This window comes from Lissotriton helveticus, chromosome 1_1 (assembly GCF_964261635.1).
Source record: "Lissotriton helveticus chromosome 1_1, aLisHel1.1, whole genome shotgun sequence".
NCBI classification, from domain to species: Eukaryota; Metazoa; Chordata; class Amphibia; order Caudata; family Salamandridae; genus Lissotriton; species Lissotriton helveticus.
Window position 1 is genome coordinate 440,907,795 of NC_136057.1, and position 22,893 is coordinate 440,930,687.

General features: G+C 43.9%; 1 protein-coding gene across 3 annotated transcripts in view; it reads right to left on the reverse strand.

Moving 5' to 3' along the window:
* Window positions 1-22,893, reverse strand: part of LOC144811058 (ataxin-10-like) — a 1,101,028-nt gene that overhangs the window by 783,476 nt on the left and 294,659 nt on the right. The window lies entirely within an intron of this gene.

Consider the following 22,893-nt stretch of genomic DNA (forward strand, 5'->3'; position numbering starts at 1 on the left):
AAATCTGTCCAGCACTGCCCCCAAGTAGGGCCACTCCACCGAGTCGAAGGCCTTCTCGAGGTCCAGTACCAGACAGCCCGATCTCGGCCATTGTGACACCGCTTCCACCTGTACTCGGAAGAGACGGCGGATATTGCGCGAGGTGCTCCTCGCTGGTACGAAACCTTTTTGGTCAGCATGGACCAAGGCGGGGACCTCCGTGGCTAGGCGACGTGCCAGCAAAGAGGTGAAGATTTTATAGTCGGTGTTCAACATCGCCAGGGGTCTGTAGGAGCCCATGTTGGTTCCGTCTCTACCCGGTTTCAGAAGAGAAACCAGGTTAGCTTCATTTTGCGTGGCAGGAAGCGTCGAGTCCTCTATCGCAGCATTATACAGTTTGAGCAGTTCCGGGATCAGTATATCGGAACAGGTTTTAAAGAATTCGGCAGGGAGGCCGTCCGGGCCCGGAGATTTGCCATTGGATAGCGCGAAGATAGCTGCACGCAGCTCCTCCTGTGTGAAAGGCGCCCCCAGGTCTCCCCGCTGCGCCTCTGTAAGGGACGGTAGCGGGATGTTCTCTGAGTTTAGGGATAATGGTGGTAAATGTAGTTCCAGTTATCCAGATGGTAGAACCATGCATGTTACACAGAATTGTGAGTTTTTTTCTTGTAGTGTCGTGCTTTATTTACAACAGTAACAGGTGCGAAAAAACACTCTTCCAGAGTTAACATAAACGTATATCTTGTGCATGTAATGTTTTCTTCGGAAACACTGATCCCAAAATGAGTGCGCAGGAACCAGAAATGTACAGTATAAGAAAAAATATACATTTTTCTGTGCACACAACAGATGCTATTTCCTGCATAAACAGCTACACGTTAGCACATGTGTAAAGTGTCCTGAGCAGAGATCTTTCCGGAACACTCTTTCCACACTGGATGCAGGGTCATTTTTAAAATAAATGACAATTCATCTCCATACAGCAAAGTATTAGGGGGCTGGGCCTCGGATGCCCTTGTTTCTTGGGTGGGGCCCCATGTATCATTAGCCGCCTGTGTGATGATGCGATACCCTGTTTTCCCAGCTTTTCCATGAAAAGGAAGGGGTGAATAATCAGAGCGTGGGGCCCATTGTGTGCACAACACAGTGCAGAAGATTTACACCGCTCCGGAGTCAGAGGGCCAGAGACAACTCTACATATCCCCCTTCCAGGGGCAGGTCCTGCAGGCCCTGGGTGAGCGGGGCAGCCATTCCCAGGCAGGAGGCTGTCTTTGCATTAACAATAGCTGCATTTTCAAATCATTTAATAGCGTAATCGTTGGTTTTAAACACTGCAAATAACAGGTGTTAGTGTCACAAATTCAATGGTTCTGAAATATATCGACCCCGGAAAGATTAAAGGCTGAGTTGGCCGCACAAGGATTCGGAGTCACTGAGCCGTTCTGCTAGCGAGGCTGTTTGTTATTGCATATCTTGTGTTTTGACTTACCTTCCACGAAATGTAATGATGTTCAAATGCATGGGTTTCAGAAAGATGAAATGCTGAGTCAATCCTGTCTTCAGATGCTGAGCTCTTTTGCAAGATAGGACTACTGTGATATCAGCTAGCAGGGAGAGATCTGAACATTATGCCTAGTGGGGTAGTGTAAGCCTCTTCGAATGGGGTACAAGAGCCTATGGGAAGAGTTTGTAGTACCTTATCAGTGGAGGATGAGGTGCAACTGGAATAGAGCGCAGGGCATACTAAAGCCCCTGCACAGTAATGACATCCATTGCAATATTGAAAACACATTTAGAATTTTGGAGGAATGGCTGTGTACTGTCAGTGACCTGCTTAAAGAGGGCATGAAACAGCTGAAACTGGACCATATATTAAAATCTGTTCCTAACAGTGACCCTCTAAATATGTTTGGCCCAGGGCACCCAAAATCCTTAAGATGTCCCGGTTTGCCCACTCTTTTTGTAAAAATTGCCTCGGGGAGATCCCCCGAACCCACCTTACGTTGTACAGGCTCGCTCGCTACGCTTGCACACATTTTCCACCTCACCACATTCAAATGTCACCAGCCGCCACTGACCATACCATGCCTTCAAAAAGCAGAAAAGAATACTTTTTCGTCTGCATAAAGAAACATAACTTGCCTCTTTAAAAGTTAGTTCAGTGGACTATTGAGTTTTGTAATTGTTCACTTAGAAGGCCACTAAGGACAGTGCATGGGCGGGTGCAGTGCGTTTCCATAAACTGAACCAACACTGGAGCTATGTGATATACATTAAGTATTTCTAGCAATCAAGTCTCTCAAACTGGAGCAAGTAAAAACACTCTCAGTATAGCTGATAAAGTGCTTGTGCATTTAGGGGCTTATAATAAGAACCAAAAATAGAGTAAACTATTGCATGACATACACAATTTACCAAAAGCTACACTACTGCTTAGTTGGTGCGGCTGCAACAGAGGAAACCCTGACTAGGCATCGATCACTAATAAATGTAAATCATATTAGGGCTTGGAGCCAGCGGCGACTCCTGTCCTAATTAATCAAAACTTGGTGAACATTGCCCTTAGGTAAGGGCTGCAGAATACAGTTTTTGGCAATGCTAACTGAATTTATGAGGTATAAATCTAACTTTTTCTAATTCCTAGCTTGATTCCAGTCCCCTGAACTGCAGTAGCTTCATGGCTCTATTCCAATGTCTCTCTGGGCTCTCCTCAAAAAATATACATCACACACAGTTAGAAGTAGTCAAAATATTTGTTCGCAGATATTTTCAAATGATAAAAAATGTTCTTTAAAAATAAAAATCATAAATACCCTCTTTGCCCAAATTTTAGTGTTCTTAAAATACAACAAGGGAAACTGGGGTCCGGAGATTGGGTTGGAGAAAAGTGGAATCGGTCAAAAAACTTTCATAGCCTGAGAGACTACAGAAAGGTAGAGATTAAAATAAATATTTTTTTAGGCAGTATAAATTATACTTCAATTACACCAAGGAAGCACACTGTAAAAACAAACATGGTAATTAAGAAAGGCGACATACTAAGTGAAAAGAAAGTTCATAATGCATGAGAAGCACGAATGTCCAAATAGGTGAATTTGACCTAATCCGCAAAAGAACCTTCTCAAAAAAGAGTGAATAAAGGGGAAGAGAAAACTGTCCGTGAAACAAGTTATTAAACTGTAGAAACTGCAAATACTAATGCTCATTAGGGGTGGGGTGTGAGCGTAAGAGGATGCAAGAAGTATGACGTCAGATGTAAGAGAGAAGCAGGAGTTTAAACATGGGAGGAGATTTGAAGTTAAAAAGCTTCAGCTCTCCAAGTAGAACAAGCAGTGGCAAAGTCAATGTTTTAACTGTGTTGCACAGTAGGGCGGCTGGCAAGCAACAACAGAAAGAGGGAGGGCAGTTGGGAGACCACACCAAGGAGATGGGGAAAAAATACTGTGCTGACATGTGCCTGCGCCATATCACTGTTTGTTATTATGACCAGGATAAAGTAACAACGGAAGGATGGGCAAACCACAACGGAAGGAGAGAGGGCTGTTGGGGGCAAGAAGATGGACAGTGGAGGAAAGAGATGCACACAAGGGAGCAATCTGAAAAAGATGCTCCCTCGTACAGTGTTAAACACAAAGAACCTACAAAAACTAGATACGGAAGGTTACAAGTAATGCATCCATGCTCCAGGGGTAGGAAAGCATTTGTAGAGGATTGAGGCCTATGACAGCTGACCAAAAAGTAAGCAAATGAGAGTGAAAAATGAAGCTAACCAAAGGTAAGCAATTGGTGGTCTCTAAGCACATTGAAAGAAACCAAAATGTCTCGAAGAGACAGCACATGCACTGTCTACGCGGGATCTCAACCATTTTGATACTAAGCATCCAAAATGGGCAGACTAACGTTGTGCTGAGCTATAAAACACGGAGAGGTGTGAAAATTGGGACCATCCTAAGTGATAATTACTTCAAATAGTGCAATCAAAGATCCAGTAACAAAACAAATGTGAAATTTATCAGGCACATGAAGTTATAGTGCATTTAGACAATAGTTGTCAAAACAATATCACACGTGAAATATGATGCAGGCAGAGAAGGGGAGTGGCCTAACTAAAACTTGACACTAAAATATATTACTTAACCATTATCACAACATAAAGAAGAAGACAAATTTGCTAACCAAACTCTCACAGACATTAGGCCTTGTAAGGGTATTCTGTGACGTTTTGAAATGAATTTCCATCTAATCGTAGGGCAGAATGCCCTTCCTTACTAGGTCATGTAATCCTTTAATCATCACATGCATCACTGACAATGCAGTCATTCATTGTACAAGCATCTCTTCACAAATATCCATCTGCGCTATAGCAAAAGGTCCGTATAACGACAACAAAGTATGCCATCACTATTTGGAGCTATGAAATGATTTTGTTTTTAATGTGTTAACAGCAATAGTAACTGGAGATTGCAATTTTAAGAAGCCCAGGTACAGCTGTAATCTATAGATCCTTGAGACTGAGGAAAAGTGTTCTTCTGATCGGCATCATTTGTACCGGGACTCCATTGCTTTTTCATTGCCATCTCGTGTCAAACACTTCCACACGACCCACCTGGTCATTTCTGTTGATGCCTGAGGAAATTCTAACTGACACGACAAAAACGATCTTGCAGCCTGCATTTCTGCCCAGGAACTGTTGCACACCCAACCCCCCCTGTTCTTTGCAGTTCAACTGAAAGCCACGAGACACTCACACCCTGAGTAGATGATTTGTTTTCCATCTCCTGCTCCCAGCCTGGTAAACATCCTTGACACCGTGATCAGGTTATCTGGACAATGGTCTGACTGCTGGCCCTTGATCAGGGTGATTAAACAATGACTTGAAAGACCAGGCTTTGATCAAGGCAATTGAACAATGACCTGAAAGACTGAGCCTTGATCAAAGCCCAGTGAACAATGATTTGTGTACCAAGCCTTGACCAGGTCACCATCTACAAACATCGTCTGGATCTGGTTATCAACTGCAAACACTGCCCTGATTAAACAATGAACTAACAGCCAAAAGACTGGGATATAAAAGTATAAAAGGCTTGTAAGCTGCAGGGTGAAGCAGCAGCCTCCTCTGTCTTGGGACTCTGTTCCATAGCCCGGGCTATTGAATAAATCTGGGTTCCTCCTGCAGACGAAGGCTCCTGTGTCTTCTTTTACTAAGTATGGAAGGTATGGAAGACTTGGGCGGTTCCCCCGCCGCCGAGACCCAGTAAGTGGGTTTAACCGGTTCTTCAAATGGCACCTGAACAGGGACTCCACAAGCATGAAGGTCAGGCCTGGTGGATGTGAGGAGGTGCACGATGAGACTCCAACGGAGGTACCCTACCCGAGGGATTCTTGCAATCGGGTAAGCCGCTGTTCCTCCCCACCCGGTCTGGGCCACTTGACCACAATCTCGCTGGAGTCCCCTAGCAAATAAATTCTGGAGCAGGACACAGCCCTACGTCTGCATAAGAGAACTACCCCTGTAAGGTAAGGCTGGACTGATCACCCACCAAGTCTGTATGATTCTGTTATTGACTTTCGCAAAAGCCAAGCTATTATTGACTTTTGCCAAAGCCAAGCAAGCGAGGTAAATTTAAAAAACCCGCTGGTGTCTGTTCTGTATGATTCTGCTGTTATTTACTTTTGCAAAAGCTAAGCAAGCGAGGTGAGTTTTAAAACCCGCTGGAGTCTGTTATCTGTTTTTAAGCATGCCAGTTAGTAGTAAGTTCAAGAGATTATGTTGTTGTATGTGTACGCAGGACTCCCAGCTGGAGGCAGCTTGTTCGCTTCCTTCAGAAGGGTCCCCTGGCCATACGATGTATATTAAACATGGCCCTTCTGCCATAATGTTTTCCACATTCTGGGTAAAATATACAAAACAAAGTAATGCGGAATTACAGTGGCCACTTTATGGCTCCTTTGATTCCCAAGTTCTCGCAAACTTAGAGGAACAATTAATGAAAAGACAAACGCGCCCGTCTATGTTTGAATCTGTCCGATTTTGGAGGAAAGAGATAGAGCAGAGAGCTAGAAATCAGAAGGCTCAAGAAAGGAAAAAGGAACGTATGTCAATGGCCGACCATGCCAGGGAAAATGTACAAAATCAAATAACAAAGTCAGTAGAAATAGCCGATAGGGAGCATGGGGCCCGGGTACAAAAATGTTATCCAACTTGTGAGGAGAAAGGAAAGGGACATATAGAAGGGGGAGAAGAAGGTGATTCCTTGCTTGATACCATGCTAGAAAACCCTCCTGCATATGCCCCAATGTACCCTGCCCTGACACCTCACACCCAGCATGTCCCCCGCCACAGCCCACTCCTGCCCCCACTGCCCCTCTTACTGTTCTCCCTGTCACACCCTCCCTCCCGACTTTTCCTATGACACAGACGACGCCCGCTAACCCTGTCTTGCTTCGGGAAAGAGAACAAGTCTACTACATCCACCCAACCCCTGCGGCTTTACCCCTACACACCCGTTTCCTAGTTCCCCGTGGTCTACAGTTAAGCAGGATTTATATAAATTATTGAATTCCCCCCGACTGGCCTCCTTGCACTCTGCAGTAGCTTTCCGTCCCTTCGAGAAAATGACCTACAGAGGCAACAGAGTGAATGTTGGATAAATAACGAGAATATTTATGCCTTTAAAGAAAGATTCTGCTGAGAAGGCTGGGAGACCTGGGTGTAGGCGGCGCTGTGTTGAAATGGCTTTCTTCTTATCTGTGCAACCGCACACAGCAGGTATATACCTCTCCCTATTCCTCCTCCGCTCGACCACTTAAATGGGGAGTTCCTCAGGGCTCATCCATGAGCCCGCTCCTGTTTAATGTTTACTTCACCCCCCTGGCCAAATTGATTGCGCAAACTGGAATTAAAACCACATCCTACGCTGATGACATTCAGCTACTTTTTACCTTTGATGAACCCTCTGCCTCTGCCTTTGATCGTTGAAATCCTGTCTCAGGGATATCTCCAGGTGGATGGACTCTAACTCTCTTCGACTCAATGCAGATAAGACGGAGATCCTGTTTTTTAATCTACCGTCCCCTCTGGAGTCCAGCCTGTGGTGGCCTGAGGCAACGCACTTCTCTGTCATAGACCTGAAGAATGCTTTTTTCAGCATTCCTATACATCCCGACAGCAGACTTTTTTTGGTTTCTCCATTGGTGGGCGGAGCTTTAGATTTTGCCGCGCCCCTCAAGGTTTTACTGAGAGCCCCAGTATCTATAGTGAAGCCCTAAAAAGTCAACTAGATTCCTTGGAACTCCCTGATAATTCCACACTATTACAATATGTAGATGACCTCCTCATTGTTGCAAATTTTGCCCCAGCATGTAAAGAAGCTACTATCCGTTTGTTACGCCACCTTGCCCTCCATAATCACAAAGTCTCTTTGAAAAAGCTTCAGTTTTGTCAAGAGAAGGTGACCTATTTAGGTCATCTCCTCTCAAAGGAGGGAAGGCAGCTCACCGCTGATCGTGTAGCCATTATCAATGCTATGACGGCCCCACGAACACAAAAGCAGGTGCGAGCCTTCACAGGCCTAACCTCATACTGTAAACAGTGGATTTCCAATTTTTTGGCCATGGTCAAACCTCTTCTTGCCCTGACCACTAAAGACACATCAGGCAGTTCCTTTCCATGGACTAGAGAGCATGCACAGGCCTTCCAAGATTTAAAAAAGGCTTTGTGTCCTGGTCCAGTCCTCAGTACGCCTGATTATAACAATCAATTTTTTCTTTTTGTACATGAAACATACGGCTGTGCATGCGCTGTCTTGACCCAGATGTTCGGAGGACACCATCGGCCATGTGCCTATTTTTCAGCCACCTTAGATCCTGTTGAAAGTGTTCTCCCAGGATGCCTACGGACGACCGCTGCGGCCACCCTCAGGGTCCATCAGAGTGCGGGGATCGTCATGAACTCCCCTCTGACTCTGATGGTCCCCCATTCTGTAGATACCCTCCTAATAACACCAAGACACAGTATCTCACTAGCGCACGACTCACAGGATATGAACTGACACTCTTTGCCAGCCACATTAACATCAAAAGATGCACCGTACTAAACCCCGCCACATTACTCCCAATGGATACTCAGGATGCACGCTTAGACCCACATGACTACATATTAAGGACAGAGGAAGAGACGAAGGGACAGGTTGACTTACAGGATACCCCGATTGCAGAACCAGAAGGTACACTGTATGTAGATGGATCATGTCTCAGAGGGCCTGATGGTAGCACCTCAGCTGCCAACGCCCTCACGACATTAGGGCGAGTAGTAGAAACAGCTCAGATTCCGCAGTGCTCTGCTCAAGCAGCAGAATTAGTGGCCCTCACTAGAGCTTCTGAGTTAAGCAAAGGGATGACTGTAAATATTTATACTGACAGCCAAAATTCCTTCGGGGTGGCCCACAACTTTGGGAGGTTATGGAAAGAAAGGAATTTCCTTACTTCCCATGGGATCAAAACTCAACATGGCCCCCTAATTCACCGACTGTTAGACTCCCTGACACTCCCCAGAAAGGTGGCCATCATAAAATGTAAGGCCCATAAGAAAGTGACAGATGATGTTGGGAAAGGCAATGCCCTGGCTGACCAGACGGCCAGACAAACAGCTCTTAGAAAAAGGGAAGGAATGTATGTAGGAGGTCCCACTAGGTGGGTGGCAGACGAGTGCATGGTTGAAAACACAGTACAGAGTGTGATTGATATTCAGTCCCACAGTACTCCTGAGGAACTAAGGGTGTAGAAGGAGCAATCAGCAAAGGAGGGAATTGATGGTTGCTGGGCCCGTACGACTATGGAAAGACAATGGATGGTACCTGACAGTCACGTGCTACCAGTAGTTACGAAGGCCCATGGTCCTGCTCACATCAGTGCAAAAGGAATATGTAAACTGTTGGAACCTAAATGCTACAACTCTAAGATACCAGCATATGCTGACAAACTGGTTAAAACATGCATGATTTGCCTAATGTATAACCCAGGAAAAGGCACAGTTACTCCTAAGGGAGGATTCTGTCCTCCTACCTTCCCTTTTGAAGTCCTCCAAATGGATTACATCCAGATGGACCGGTGTAACAATTTGAAATATGTCCTAGTGGTGGTCTGTACATCCAGCCGATGGGTGGAGGCCTACCCCGTCAAAGACTGCACCGCTATCATGACCGCCAAAGTACTATTGAAGGAGTACCTCCCACGATTCGGTTTGCCCCGCTTGGTCGGGAGTGACAATGGGACACACTTTACAACCCAAATTATGGAATATGTCTGTACAGCATTGGGTATAAAACAAAAATGTCATGCAGCTAACCACCCCCAGTCAGCAGGTCTAGTGGAGGTGTACAATGGCATCCTAAAAACTAAAATGGCCAAAATAGTAGCTGAGACAGGTGTCACTTGGGTTGATGCTCTGCCCTTAGCCCCACTGTCCACAAGAACAACGACCCTCACCAGGATAGGGCTATCTTCCCATGAGATTGTGTTCGGGAGACCTGCCAATGTATGGGGTGTCCCACGGCCTAAGAAACTGTCTGATGTTGAATACTCTGTCTTAACTGATTATCTGTACAGTCTGACTAATACCTTTCGTACTCTTTATCACCAGGTGCATGAGGCCATACCTGACAAAAAAGCGAGGGCCCAGGACACGTTATACAACCTGGTGACAGGGTCCTGATCCAGAATTTTCAACGGACTAAGAGCCTCGAGCCCTGCTGGACACAACCCCGTCAGGTGTTACTAGCCACCCGCACCGCCGTGAAAGTCGAAGGCCGGAAGAATTGGGTGCATTCATCGCACTGCAGGTGTGTGCCTCTGCCCCTCTCCTATTATCAGTGGGTGAGGGAAGCACTAGGAGACTCAGAAACAGAAACAGAAACAGTCCCGACGTTTGTCCTATTCAGCGATGCCAGACTGCATTCTACATCTACGGAAGCAAAGAGTGACAGCATACTGAAAGGAAGGGTGGAACCCTCCCTTAACTCTGCTCAACACCAAGAACAATTGTTTCCCGACCATACTGTCCCTACTTCCGACCGATACAACTTGCGCCCCCAAGGGAAGGCTTGCCCTTGACTTCGCCAAGTACCTATAGGCTGTAAGGCTGTGATCTTCCCCGGCTGAGAGTAGTGCTGGTGTGTCAGACTAAGGTAAGCCATAAGGGCCCTTGGCACCTGCGCCCAGTGAAGCAACCACCAATCACAGACAGCCACTAGAGGTCCCTGGCTTAGCACAATGGCTGCCGTCCAAAACACCAGAATTCAGAAACAAGATGTCAGCCTCCGACATAGTAAATGCTTCATGGTCACCGTGGTGACGCTGTTTGTCTCCCTCATCCTGTCTATCCTTGATTGGCTGTTACTAATCTACCATCCTGTTACCTCACCAACTCCTACCCCGACTCCTGCAGAACACCAGTATTACACGTTACCAGCCCACGAGTTTCCCCGCCGTGCAGAATTCTTCAACAACACCTTCTTCCAAATGTTGCATTATCACCAGCTGATCATGAACACTTCCAACTGCTGGGTTTGTGGATTGATGTCGCATTCCATGATACACCCTGTCCCATTCTTTCCCTACCCCTTTTCCATCTCCGGGTCTAGTCTTGCATGGTGGATGTTGATACAGGAGGCCTGCACTGACAATGGTACTGCCAATTCTGCCCTTGGAACATTTCGGGATGACTTCTGGCGGAAGAGGTCTGGCCAAGTCAATGCTCCTTTTTGCCCGACCAGCTCATCCCCATCGCTACTGTCAACAGATGAACTCATTGAGATGGTAGTATTCAACTCAACTAATCAACAAACATTTTCCAGATTCCGCACAAGAAAGATACTGCCTGATGAGCGAGACACTGTGAATGTCATAAATGTGCAAGGCCGTGTCTGTATTCATGGCCTAGGGACTAAGAATGTTGGTACCAGTGATGGAGCAAGGATTTGCACGTACAGCGACTTGCTTGAATTCATGAACCTCAAATTACATTTAATTAACTAATCAATATGTTTGTCTTATTGATTTGCCCTTTTTTGACACTTTTGGGGTGTCCGAGTGAAGCTTGCCTATGTGTCTACTAATCCTAATACGCTTGCAACCTAAGATGGCTGCTGCTACGTGGGAATTTCTACTGTGCATGCGTCAGTCATACTCACGTTGTGGAAGAGGTGTGGCGCCGCGGCCAGGGCGACTGACGCTGGAATCTGGGGACCACGGTTCGATCCCCGGCTCCGGCGGCAGGTTAGCCCAGCACCATGTGACTCTGGGCAATAGCTCGCTTAATCTTCCCGACGGCTCCCCAGCGCCTAGAGACCCTTACGGGTGATTGTGCGCTTTACAAATGTGGACTTTACGTGACGTGACGTACTCACAGTTCGGGTGGGAACTGTTTGCACTTGCGCATTAGAGCTAAAATGGCTGCTTTGTGTTCTCACATGCGAGAAGCTTGCAGTGCTGCTTTTGCTATGCTGTTCGTTCTGCATTAACCCGAATGCTATAGTCTATTATACAGCAATGGGTATAGAGTAGTAGTTCATGGTATACAGTGTATTAATTTTTTCTGTGTTCTAAAACTGTTTCTTTTCCATTTCATGGTACATTACGAAACATGGCCTGCTGTCCCTTGCTGTACTCCATTTTGCTTGAAACTGAGTCTGCGCGAGATCTGCGAGTCTCCACAGCAATGACCTTTGGAACTTTGCCAGATGGCAGTCCCAGCCAAGATGTGCCTGGGAAGAACACCCTCACCTAGTCAAAGAAGCTGAACTGTACCAAACAAAATACATTGTATACAATGCTAAATTCACCATTGTTATGTGGAAAGCATATGTCATGTGAACCCAAAATTCGATGGGCGTGTATGAAAAATTCTAATGAGGGGTTTGAGAAAGCTCAAATCGTAGGTGGTGTGATGACCTGTCCTTTCATTGTGTCCAATCGAAATTGGGGATCCTTACACTTGCAACATTTGGGGGGTGGAACACTGACCTGGAAAACAGTATAACTAGTCCAGGTTTAGCTAGAGTATTTGTCCGAATTGTCCGATTAGCTAACCTGTCACTGACCCAACGCACTCAATAGCTGATCGAGAACAGAGGTGCTGCGGAGCACTCTGTCAGACAGACTCACAGACCCAATCGGGGTTTTGGGAACCTTAAGTGCTGGCGAAGCAATGTGCTGGGGAATTCGATAGCCCAATCGGGGTTCTGACTGATAGCTGCAGGCGTTGCAACTGAACTGTGGGTGCTGGTCTCAACTTTGGTGGTCCGGTTCTGATCCAAATCTGGTTTTTCCTGTCCTGGTTTCCATTCTGCACCTGCTGGCCTACTGGCAACTGCATTCCTTGGGGTTCTTCTGTCCTTAACTGACCCGTGGCCAGGGTTGGTCTCCACACCGTTCTAGGTAAATATAAATCTGTGAGGGAAACACACTTGCGTCCTTTCCTTGCCTTTCTTGAAACAGCTAAAGTCTTATTTGCACATTGTTCCTTTCTCTTACCCTCCCTGTTCTGACAAATAATAAAGTCTTACATTTTAGCTGTTTATTAGCATGTTCTATTTTTCCCCATCCTTTAAGTCAATTGCGAAATACTGTTCATGAAATATAGATGTTCCCTTTCTTTACCCTGCTTTAGCCGAATTAAAGTGGTTGCTATGAATAATTAGTGTGTTCCATTTTCTTACCTTCCCTATAGTTACATGGTTATTTCAAATTTCGTCATTACAAATCAAGTTCCTTTTCCTTATCCACCTTTCTAGTGGTACTTAAACTGTGATTTTCTAGCATGATCCCTATTTTTCCCGTCCTTTAGAAACACCATATAAAGTCAAATTTCTGAAAGTTTCTTATTAGCATGTTCTCTGTTCTTACCTACCCTTTAGACTCTTAAATGGTTGGCATCATTTATCTATTACATGGCTATACGCTTTTCATGATTTTGGTTATCGATAGTTTGCTTGCTGTAAACCTTATGCTTTCTAACCTTAAAGAAAACTAGATAAAGGTTTTCAAAACTTCCAGAGTCTGTGGTTATTATAAAGAGTGCAAATGTTATTAATGTTATTTTAGACTGCTTATCTTTTCAGCTAGCTCCCTGATCCATTGTGGTCATAGGTGCCAAAGGACAAGAATTGGTAAGTCCCAGGTATAGGAATTAGTTAGGATTTAATTGCTGGTAGTAGAGTGTAGGTTACCCGATTAAGTATATATAGTGAATGAATTATGGGCCCAAGTGTGCGTATGGTAAAATTATAGTCGGGTGACCTGCGCGCTCTATCAGTAATTTTCTGGTAGCAGAGGATGGTTAGGGACTAGTTAAGATAGGTAGGTAGGCAAACTGCTGCTAACTGTAAAAATTTAAAATTGCTGCTAAAAGTATCGATCGATCAAATGAAATGTATTGAAATGTTTTGAATTTTTTTGGTTGCTATATTGATTCAACGTATTAACAAAACTCGTCTGTGATTGTTACATGTTGTCTGGAATCCCCGGGGGCAGAATAGCGAGTGGTAAGTGGAAGCCACGTCGCAGCGAGGTCACTTATTCGAGGAAAATTAGTGCATGGTTGGGCAGAACTGGAAGCACTAATTAGGGTTTTTCTGTATGAATGTATGAATAAATGATAGCAAAGAGTTTGCTGGCAAAACTTCTATTGTGATATCACCTAGTAAGGGTCACACGGAAGGAGTAGCAGGTTCGTCTAAGCTTGATTAATAGCAAATGGGTTCGCTGGTGAAACTTTGGCCTTAGCATATATCCCTGAGTGGATGAGTCCGAAGGAGTAGCAGGTTCTCTAATGCTTGTGTGAAGGGTAGGCAGAAGGGATCTACTCGCAGTAAATGAAAAGTAAACAGAAGGGATTTACTTGCAGTGAAACAAATCTTTTCTTTCTAGACACTCGAGTACAGTGGTGAATGTTTTGCGTTGTAAATTAAACAGAGCACTTGCACTTTAAATAAAGAATTTAATTTTACGATACCTTGTGAAGGAGGGAGTCAGTTGCGGAGCTGCGCTTACGTCACTCAGTGCCGCGGTGGTATTGGTCAAGACATCGGGTGTGTAGCTGAGATAGCATTGTAAAAGAGGGGTGAGCACAGGAGCGTGGGAACTCGTGTTACGAGAGAAGCCGCGCACTCATTGGTCGAAATTGTTTAAAAGCGCATATTTGGTTGGTTGCAGAAAAGTAAAAGACGCGCTAGTATTGGAAGTAATCTGTAAACAGAGTAAGTGATTTGTGAAAATATATGTGGTACCCAAGTCATCCAGAGATTCGACCTGATCCAAGATATCAAGGTTTTGTGAGAGATCAGTGGAGAACGGCTAGAAATAACATTATGTACGGAAGCAAGAGAAAAATGACTCTTGTAGACAGAGTAAAGAATTATTTCAAGAAAGACAAGCCCATCAAAACTAGAGAAGGATTTATCATTCCACCACCTAATACTCCCGCATCATTCATGTTATTCGACAGAGGCTACCATGCTTGTGTATGGTTAGAAAATTGGGTGGAATACACTAAAGATGACGGAATTTTAGCATTTCCCTTAGAAGGTACATTTAATGGAAGAATTTTGTTCAACCTGAGAACTCGAATGAATGATTTACATCCCAGACCTAGACTAACGCAATATGAGGCCTTAGAAGAATGGGAAATAGAGGATTTTGAGCAAGACAGACCCAGAATAGACAATGGGTTAAGTAAATTTTATCCGAAGGTAAAGAAAGAGACACGAGAAAAAAGAATGAAAGAATGGAGACAGAACATGATGGTAGAAGGACTGTACCCTGTATTAACAGTAGAAGAGCCCATGGGAGGGAAAAGGACAGAGAAAACAAAACATTTAATGACCAGTGGTGATTCAGACGATGATTATCTGGAGGATTTGTTAATGAAGAATCCACCACCTTATAATGAGGAACCCAGATCCCTAAATACGAGAAACCCATTCTTGAAACCTAATTATGGTGAGGGACCAAGTATGACAAATCCAAGTGCCCCGAGTTATGGCCCTTCTTTGATTCCGCAAATAGTTCATGAAACCTCCATGGATAAAGTACTTCAGGATAGAGAACGAGAAGCTTTAGTTAAACAAAGAACTGAACTAATCCAGAAAACCTCCCAATTTAACACCAGTCCTGAAGCACTGACAATTCCAGTAACTATTGGCCCAGTTGTTCCTTTGTATGGGGATAAGCAAGCTAGTCCGAAAACTCCAATTATAACCCCATCTGTAGTACAGCTGAGAAAAGAGCCCATGATAATAGATGATCAGGCAAGTGAATGTGAATCTGTGGTTTCCCTAATGGATTTACCGATAAGGGAACCAGAAGGGAGTTCACAGAGAAAGAACACTCCTTTTAGTTCAAGAGAAGTTCAAATTGAGTCATCTTCTGGTACCAGAAGTGCCACGGTAGTGACTCCTGAAGAAATCGACAGATGGACCTGAGAATTAGAGAAACCAAACCCTCAGCCAAAACCATTAGATATATACAAACTGAGAATAGAATTGGAGGAACTGATGGCTGGGAATGTGGGTTTGGACAGACTGAACACCCTTAGTGAAGAGGAATTATTATTCATTTGCAAAAGTATCACCCGTAATACCAGAGTGTACCATGAGAAATTAATGGACACTGCAGCGAGCATGGGAATAGACATTAGCAGATCTAAAGTGTTGCAAAAATCCTATAGAGCAGAGTTCTCTGACAAGGATTTAGAAAACATGAACATGTCAGGGAAAAAGGTGCAGATAAGAGAATTACTAAATTTGTTACAAAAATGGGGAGATTTAGAAAAATGGAAAGCCAGATGGGCAAAGAAAAAGGAAGAGAGTAGATCAAAACAAATGACATCTGAATATGTTTTAAAGGAAACAGAGAAGGTGGAAAAACTATATCCTATGCGAGAAGTGCCAGGTGGGGGATATGTACATGTTCCATGGTCCCGACTAGATATTGTGTCCTTTACAAATATCTTCCCAAAATTGCGAGAAAAACCTGTAGAATGGTACAGACAGGTCGAGAGATTTGTGAAAGTTTCAAAATGCCTTCTGAAAGATTTGGATGGTTTCTTTGACATTGTAGTTCCCGTAGATGTGTGGACAGAATGTAAAATTGCTGTTGATTGGCCTAGTGAAGAGTTCCCTAGAGACCCAAAGACAGGGGCTCCTTCCGAAGATGTAATGCGGAAATATAATCAGGTGATGTTATATCTGAAAGGAAAGGTACCTGCGAAAGAGACCGATTTGACCCAAATAGATAGAACTACCCAGAATCAAGATGAAACTGTACATTCTTATTATGAACGACTGTTACAGGTACTCAAAACGTACAGTGGCCTGGATAACATAGAAATGAAGGATATGACCCACTTCATATATCGATTTGTGCTAGGGTTAAGGCCTGAGATCTCACAGTGGATCAAAGACAATAAAATCTGCTGGCAAGCTAAACCAATTGAGGAAGTCCTTAAATATGCTAAGTACTTTGAAGATGAGCTGGAAAATAAACAAAAAGAATTGAAAGAAAAGGTCATGTGGGCACAGGTAAAATTGGCAGAGCACCAGGAGCAGCAGTTGAGCAAAATGACTTATAATCAGAGTCAGGGTCCCGGGAGTGGGGGAAAGCCGAGAGTAAAAATGAGCCGAGAAGAGGCAAGAAAAAAGTTTCCCTGCCACGAGTGCGGAAAGGTGGGACACTGGAGGGACGAATGTAAGCCTATACAGAATGGTAATGTGCAAATTAATGATTTAAATCCACAGACGCAGAATGAGACACCACGGAAGACCCAGCAGCAGGTAAAACAGAATCAGTTGCCTCGAGCACCTAGGCCAAATTATAGGAGCAAAGCACAACAGGGTGAAGACAGCGAAGTTTGGGAAGGAAGGGAGGATAGAAATGCAGCAACTTCACAATTTCTGTTAAATGACACATTCCTCTGTGATGAATCTTACTGACGGTGCCTGAAGGGGGAAGACGAGGAGTGCGTGCTTGGCGCCTCCTTGCCGGTGGACCAGTCAGGGCCATACATTGAAGGAAAGGTTGAAGGAAATGACGTCACCTTTCTGTTGGACACTGGTGCTACCCGTTCTACTGTGAGAACACCAGACGTTCCAAACCTACCCCTCTAGGGAGAAGCGATCCAAGTAGTGGGCGTTTCTAATAAGCTAATTAGTACCCCAGTTACCGAACCGATGGAAATTAAAATAGGGAATTTTAAAGAGATGCATAGATTTGTTGTCTGTGACTCAAGTCCTGTGAACTTACTAGGACGAGATTTGTTGTGCAAAATGAACTGTACCATCTTTTGCACTCCAAATGGTGTTGAAATTCAGACCCCAGATGAAGATGGAATATACAAATTAATGTTAGCAAGACCAGACTCAGAAATTAAAAGACTGACGATACAAGACTTACCTGAAGAACTTCAACAGACAGTGAAACCGGAAGTGTGGCATTTTACTGGAAAAGATGTAGGATTAATGGCAAATGTTGACCCAATTAACCCCTTGACCGCGGCGAAAATTTTTCCGCGGTGCGGGTGATTTATGGCGTGGGCGTGGTTCGGACGGCCCCCGGCCGTCCTCCGCACACGCTCACCGTGACGTCGGATGGCCGCTGGTCGTCCGACGCATGGAAGGGGTTAAAATAGCCATAAAAGAAGATGCAGTCTACCCAAATACTCGACAGTATAAAATGCGTGCAGAAGTAAAGGCAGGGGTTGCTATTGAAATCAAACGGTTGCTAGAAGCAGGCATTTTGCAAGAAGTATTGAGCAGTCCTTGTAACTCACCGATAATTGGCATAATGAAACCGAGTGGTAAGTACAGGGTAGTACAGTACCTGCGCAAGGTTAATAAAATTGTTGTTCCTTGCTGTCCTGTCGTGCCAAACCCTGCAGTGATTCTATACCAAATACCGTAGAATGCTGGATGGTTTATCGTCATTGACCTATGTCATGCATTCTTTTCAATTCCATTGCATCCAGATAGCAAATTTCTTTTCTCATTTGTATTCGACAGCCATGTCTACGTCTGGAATCGTGTTCCTTAGGGGTACACGGTAAGCCCTTCAATTTTTAATCAAATTCTGAAAAAATGCCTTAACACTCTGATATTGCCCGGAAAATCAGTCCTGGTGCAATATATAGACGACCTCTTGGTGGTGTCTAAGAGCAGGAAAGACTGTGTTGTCGACACCATTGCCTTACTGAACCATTTAGGTGAAGGAGGACAAAGTGTCGCCAGAAAAACTGCAGTTTTGTACCTCTTCAGTAAAATATCTGGGGCACCAGATAGAGAGAGGTATCAGGAAAGTTACCACAGAAAGAGTTAGAATAATTTGAAACATGGAATTGCCCGATACCCAGAAAGAAATCAGAATGTTTCTTGGAGTGGTAGGATACTGCAGGCAATGGATTGTGGGATTTGCAGTCCTAGCAAGACCATTGATAAAAATGTCAAAGATAGGAGCTAAGGATCCTGTGGAATGGGATGACGAAAGCATGACCGTTTTTGTAAAATTGCGAGAATGTCTGTGTACAGCTCCAGCATTGGGAATGCCTAACTACTCAAAGGAGTTTGCATTGTTTTGTGACACACGACACATTTGTGCACTTTCAGTCCTGACCCAAATTCATGGTTTAACCAGACGTCCAGTGGCATATTTTTTTCCACATTGGACCCAGTGGCAGCTGGATTACCTGGATGCCTGAAAGCCTGAAAGCCGTAGCTGCAACATGCATGAGTCTCGAACAAAGTGAATCGATTGTTATGGGACATCCTGTAACTGTATATGTTCCACATTCTGTTGTGATTTTGCTGACAAGAACTAAAACTCAGTATCTCACACCAAGTCGGCTGACTAAGTATGAGAGAATCCTTGTAGGTGCAGGAAACGTGACCATTGCTAGATGTAATATTCTGAATCCAGCTACCTTACTGCCTAATTCATTCTCAGCAGAAGTGAGAGAAGAAATTGAACATGATTGCATTGATTTGACCAAGTTTAGTACAAACCACGCCCAGACATAAAAGAAGAGCCTTTGACTAATGAAGATTATGAGTTGTTTATGGATGGCACATGCATGAGACATGAAGAGGGAGGCCTAAGCGCTGCTTATTTAGTGTGTACTTTGGGAGGTCCAGTGGAAGCATCCTATTTACATGGAGTCAAGTCTGCACAAGTAGCCGAATTGGTTGCATTAGCAAGAGCCTGTAAATTTGGAAAGAACTCGAAAATAACCATATATACTGATAGCCAGTATGGTTATGGGGTTGTGCATGACTTTGGCCAATTATGGATGCAAAGGGAGTTCCTGACTTTTTCAGGCACCCCTATCAGAAATGGAAATTATGTGCAGGATTTACTGGAAGCAATCCAGTTACCAAAAGAATTGGCTGTGGTCAAGTGCGCTACTCACAAATCTGGAAATGACAAAGTGACAGCAGGTAATCGATATGCTGACCAGTTAGTCCAACATTGTGCAAAGTACCGGATAGCAATCAATATCAAGGTTGGGGGAAACGGAAACAGCTGCCAACTTTTGATGCTAGAAGGAATAAATAAATAAATGGGAGGAAGTGAGAGACTTACAGGACACAGCAGAGCCCCAAGAAAAAGAAAACTGGAGAAAATTTGGTTGTCAGAGGAGGGTGGAAGATGGTGTCATTGTTTACCTGGATGGTATGCCTGTGTTGCCAGACTGTCTGCTTGCTCCTATGGCTAGGTTGATACATGGAGACACACATTTGGGGAGAGATGCAATGATTCGCATATTCAGACAGGCATGGTTCAACTCGAAATTCAGAAACATAGCAGAGGCACTCTGCCAAAGGTGTTTGATTTGTCAACAATTTAACCCCAGAAAGAAAACTGTAGTGTTACCAGGAAGGAGGGCCTTTTTATTCGACTACAACTTGACTTTATTCAGTTACCCCCTTGTCGAGGAATGAAATACATTACTTGGCATTGTCTGCCTATTCTCAAAGTGGGTAGAAGCTTACCCCACACGCAGGAATGGTAGCCTCACTGTAGCCAAATTGTTACTTAGGGAACTTATACCTCGGTCACAATTGAATCAGACAGAGGAAAACATTTCCATAGTGAAGTGATAAAACAGATTTGTGAAGCATTCAAAATCACGCAAAAATTGCACTGTGCATATCGCCCGAGGCTTCTGGAGTGGTAGAGCAGCTGAATGGCACTATCAAATCAAGATCGGGAAAAATGTGTGAATTCACTCAAATGGAATGGCCAGATGCTTTGCCCCTTGTTTTGATGGGACTTAGAAGTATTCCAGACCGGAACACGGGCTTCAGTCCTCATGAGATACTGATGGGAAGAGCAATGCGGCAAGCATGGGAGCCAGGATACAAACTGATAAGCATATCTGATGATTTGGTACTAGAATACTGCAAAGAACTGGCTGACCAAGTGCGTTCTATCTCTCACCAGGTTGGGGAAGACGCTGTCACCAGGCCAACGACTCCAGCACATGACCTGAACCCAGGTGATTGGGTCGTAATAAAGAAACATACTCGGAAAAGTTGCCTTGCACCAAGGTGGGGAAAACCACAACAAGTAATTCTGGTTACCACCACAGCTGTGAAATGTGCAGAAATACCACGGTGGATCCATGCCAGTCATACGAAGAAAGTGACTGAACCTGAAGAAACTGAGGCAGAAGGTTGTCCAGCTGAGGAGTCTCAAGATATCGGTCCTGAAGTAGCTGAAGAAGAACAACCAAGCTCCAGTCAAGATGATTGGATCCCAATAATCGACCTGACTATAGATCCTGTGAGAACAAGAAGACAAAGCTATTTAGACAGACAGTGGGATAGTGAGGACGAGACAGGTGTAGAGGAAGATACTCAGATCATCGAAATCCAAATCAAATCTTATTCTGAGGAGGACCAGATAGGGAAAGAACAGGTAATTGACACTCCCCCAAGAACTCCTGAGCCAGAAGAGGGACAGATAGAAATTAGGGCGGAAGTTCAAGCAGAAAAAAATCAAAAGTTCGAAGTGCTTGAACAGGATCAGACAGGAATAGACAATTGTGTTCAGGAAGAAGAAAGCGAAACAGTACAAAGCCAAATCCAGCATACACCTGAACAGGGTCAGTTTAGGGACCAGGCAGAAGAAATTGATGTAAGGCCTGGACCTAGTCAGTTAGGGAGAGATACAGAAGACGGTCTTGAAACAAATGTGCCACAACTGAACGAAAATAAAAGAGTGTTCAAAGAAAGCCAAGACACAGTGCCAGTTAAAAGACTCAGAAAAGGAGATGCGGTACCTAGATTTGTAAAAAGATTTGGACTACGACTAAAGACAATAAATGAAGAACGTTAGCAGATAAATGAAGTCTCAAGTCAAACTGATCCAGCTGTAATAAAAACAAGGCGAAGGAGTGCTCGTATAAAGAGACAGAATAACAAGTATCAGAGTGCGGAGTGGACTTACTTTGTACTGGAAGAGTTTGAAAACCTGGAAATAAGTGACGACAGTGATGAAGAATTGATTATTGACCAGACCGAAGAAGAAGCAAAACCAACCTGAAAGTTGCCCGAGTAAGCAAGCTGTGCAGAGTTACAAAGAGGGGTTGAAGCTTCTTTTGAGTCAAAACGTCTGATTCCTCTGTGAATGGGAGACCGAGACGAGGTTGTTTAAAAACATGCTGCAAAGTATGTTTATGTAGTGTAGCAATAGTACTGATACTTTGGATAGGACTAACAATAGCTATTCCTTCTATGATGAGTAAAGACCCAAACCTATACCCTACTAACCAATTGCCGAAAGACACTGAAGAGTTACAAACTAGATATACACCACAAAGAGTAGATACACCAGAGAAAACACTTAGCCTTAGACAAACAAAAGTAGATTTAGAAGCACCAGATGAGGAAGGACTACATTATAATAAAATCAAGAATAAGACTCATTTAAACGTTTTCGCAAACCTGTTAGTACATTATGTACAAGCTATGGAAATAGACGACTGTTATGTCTGTATGAAGCTGCCTACTTCAGTAGCTGGAGGTGTGACATACCACCTTCTGCCACTAACCTATGAAATTTCCTGTAGTATTCTAACTAGTTTATTCTATAGAAGAGGACCTTTACAGTATTATTATTCAAACTCTGATGTGATATTTTCTGAACTTCCTGCGCGAAGAAACCTGAACCCTGTACATACAACTAGAGATGTAGCAAAATACATGAGTGAATATTTTCTAACTGTAGGTAAAATAAATATAGATGACGCACACAGAGATAACTTGACCTGTTCATTACACGAAAAAGAGAAAATGTTTCTAAATATGTTAGAGAACAGAAGAGAAAGTTTCCAAAAGAAAGCAAAGGACAAAAATCAGAAAACCCCTAAATGGGCTGAAAGCAGAGGGAGCACCTCAAATTGTGGGGCTCATGCTGCTATGTTGCTGGATTTCGAAAAGAAAGGGAAACATTGTCTTCAAAGAGAAAGAACCAGTTTATATAACAATATATTCATTGGTTCCAGTGAATGCGAACACAATTACAAGGTAATTGGGGGTTGGGGTTTCAAAGATGGGTCAGAGCCTACGTTTCCTGGAATTTATTATATATGTGGGAACAAGGCTTATTTCAAATTGCCCGACCATTGGTACGGGAGCTGTTACTTTGGTATTGTCTTCCCAAAGATATACCATGTAGGGAAAATCACTGGAATCACTGAAAGAACTAATGATTTAGTACGTTGTAAAAGAGAAAGTGTTGGTGAAATAGTAGGTGATTTTTTAGTGCATTTATACCTTCAGTGGGAGTGGCTCTGAATACACACAGAATTTGCAAATTGTCAACAGAAGTAGATGAGTTATCAACTGACACTGCTGGAGGTTCCCT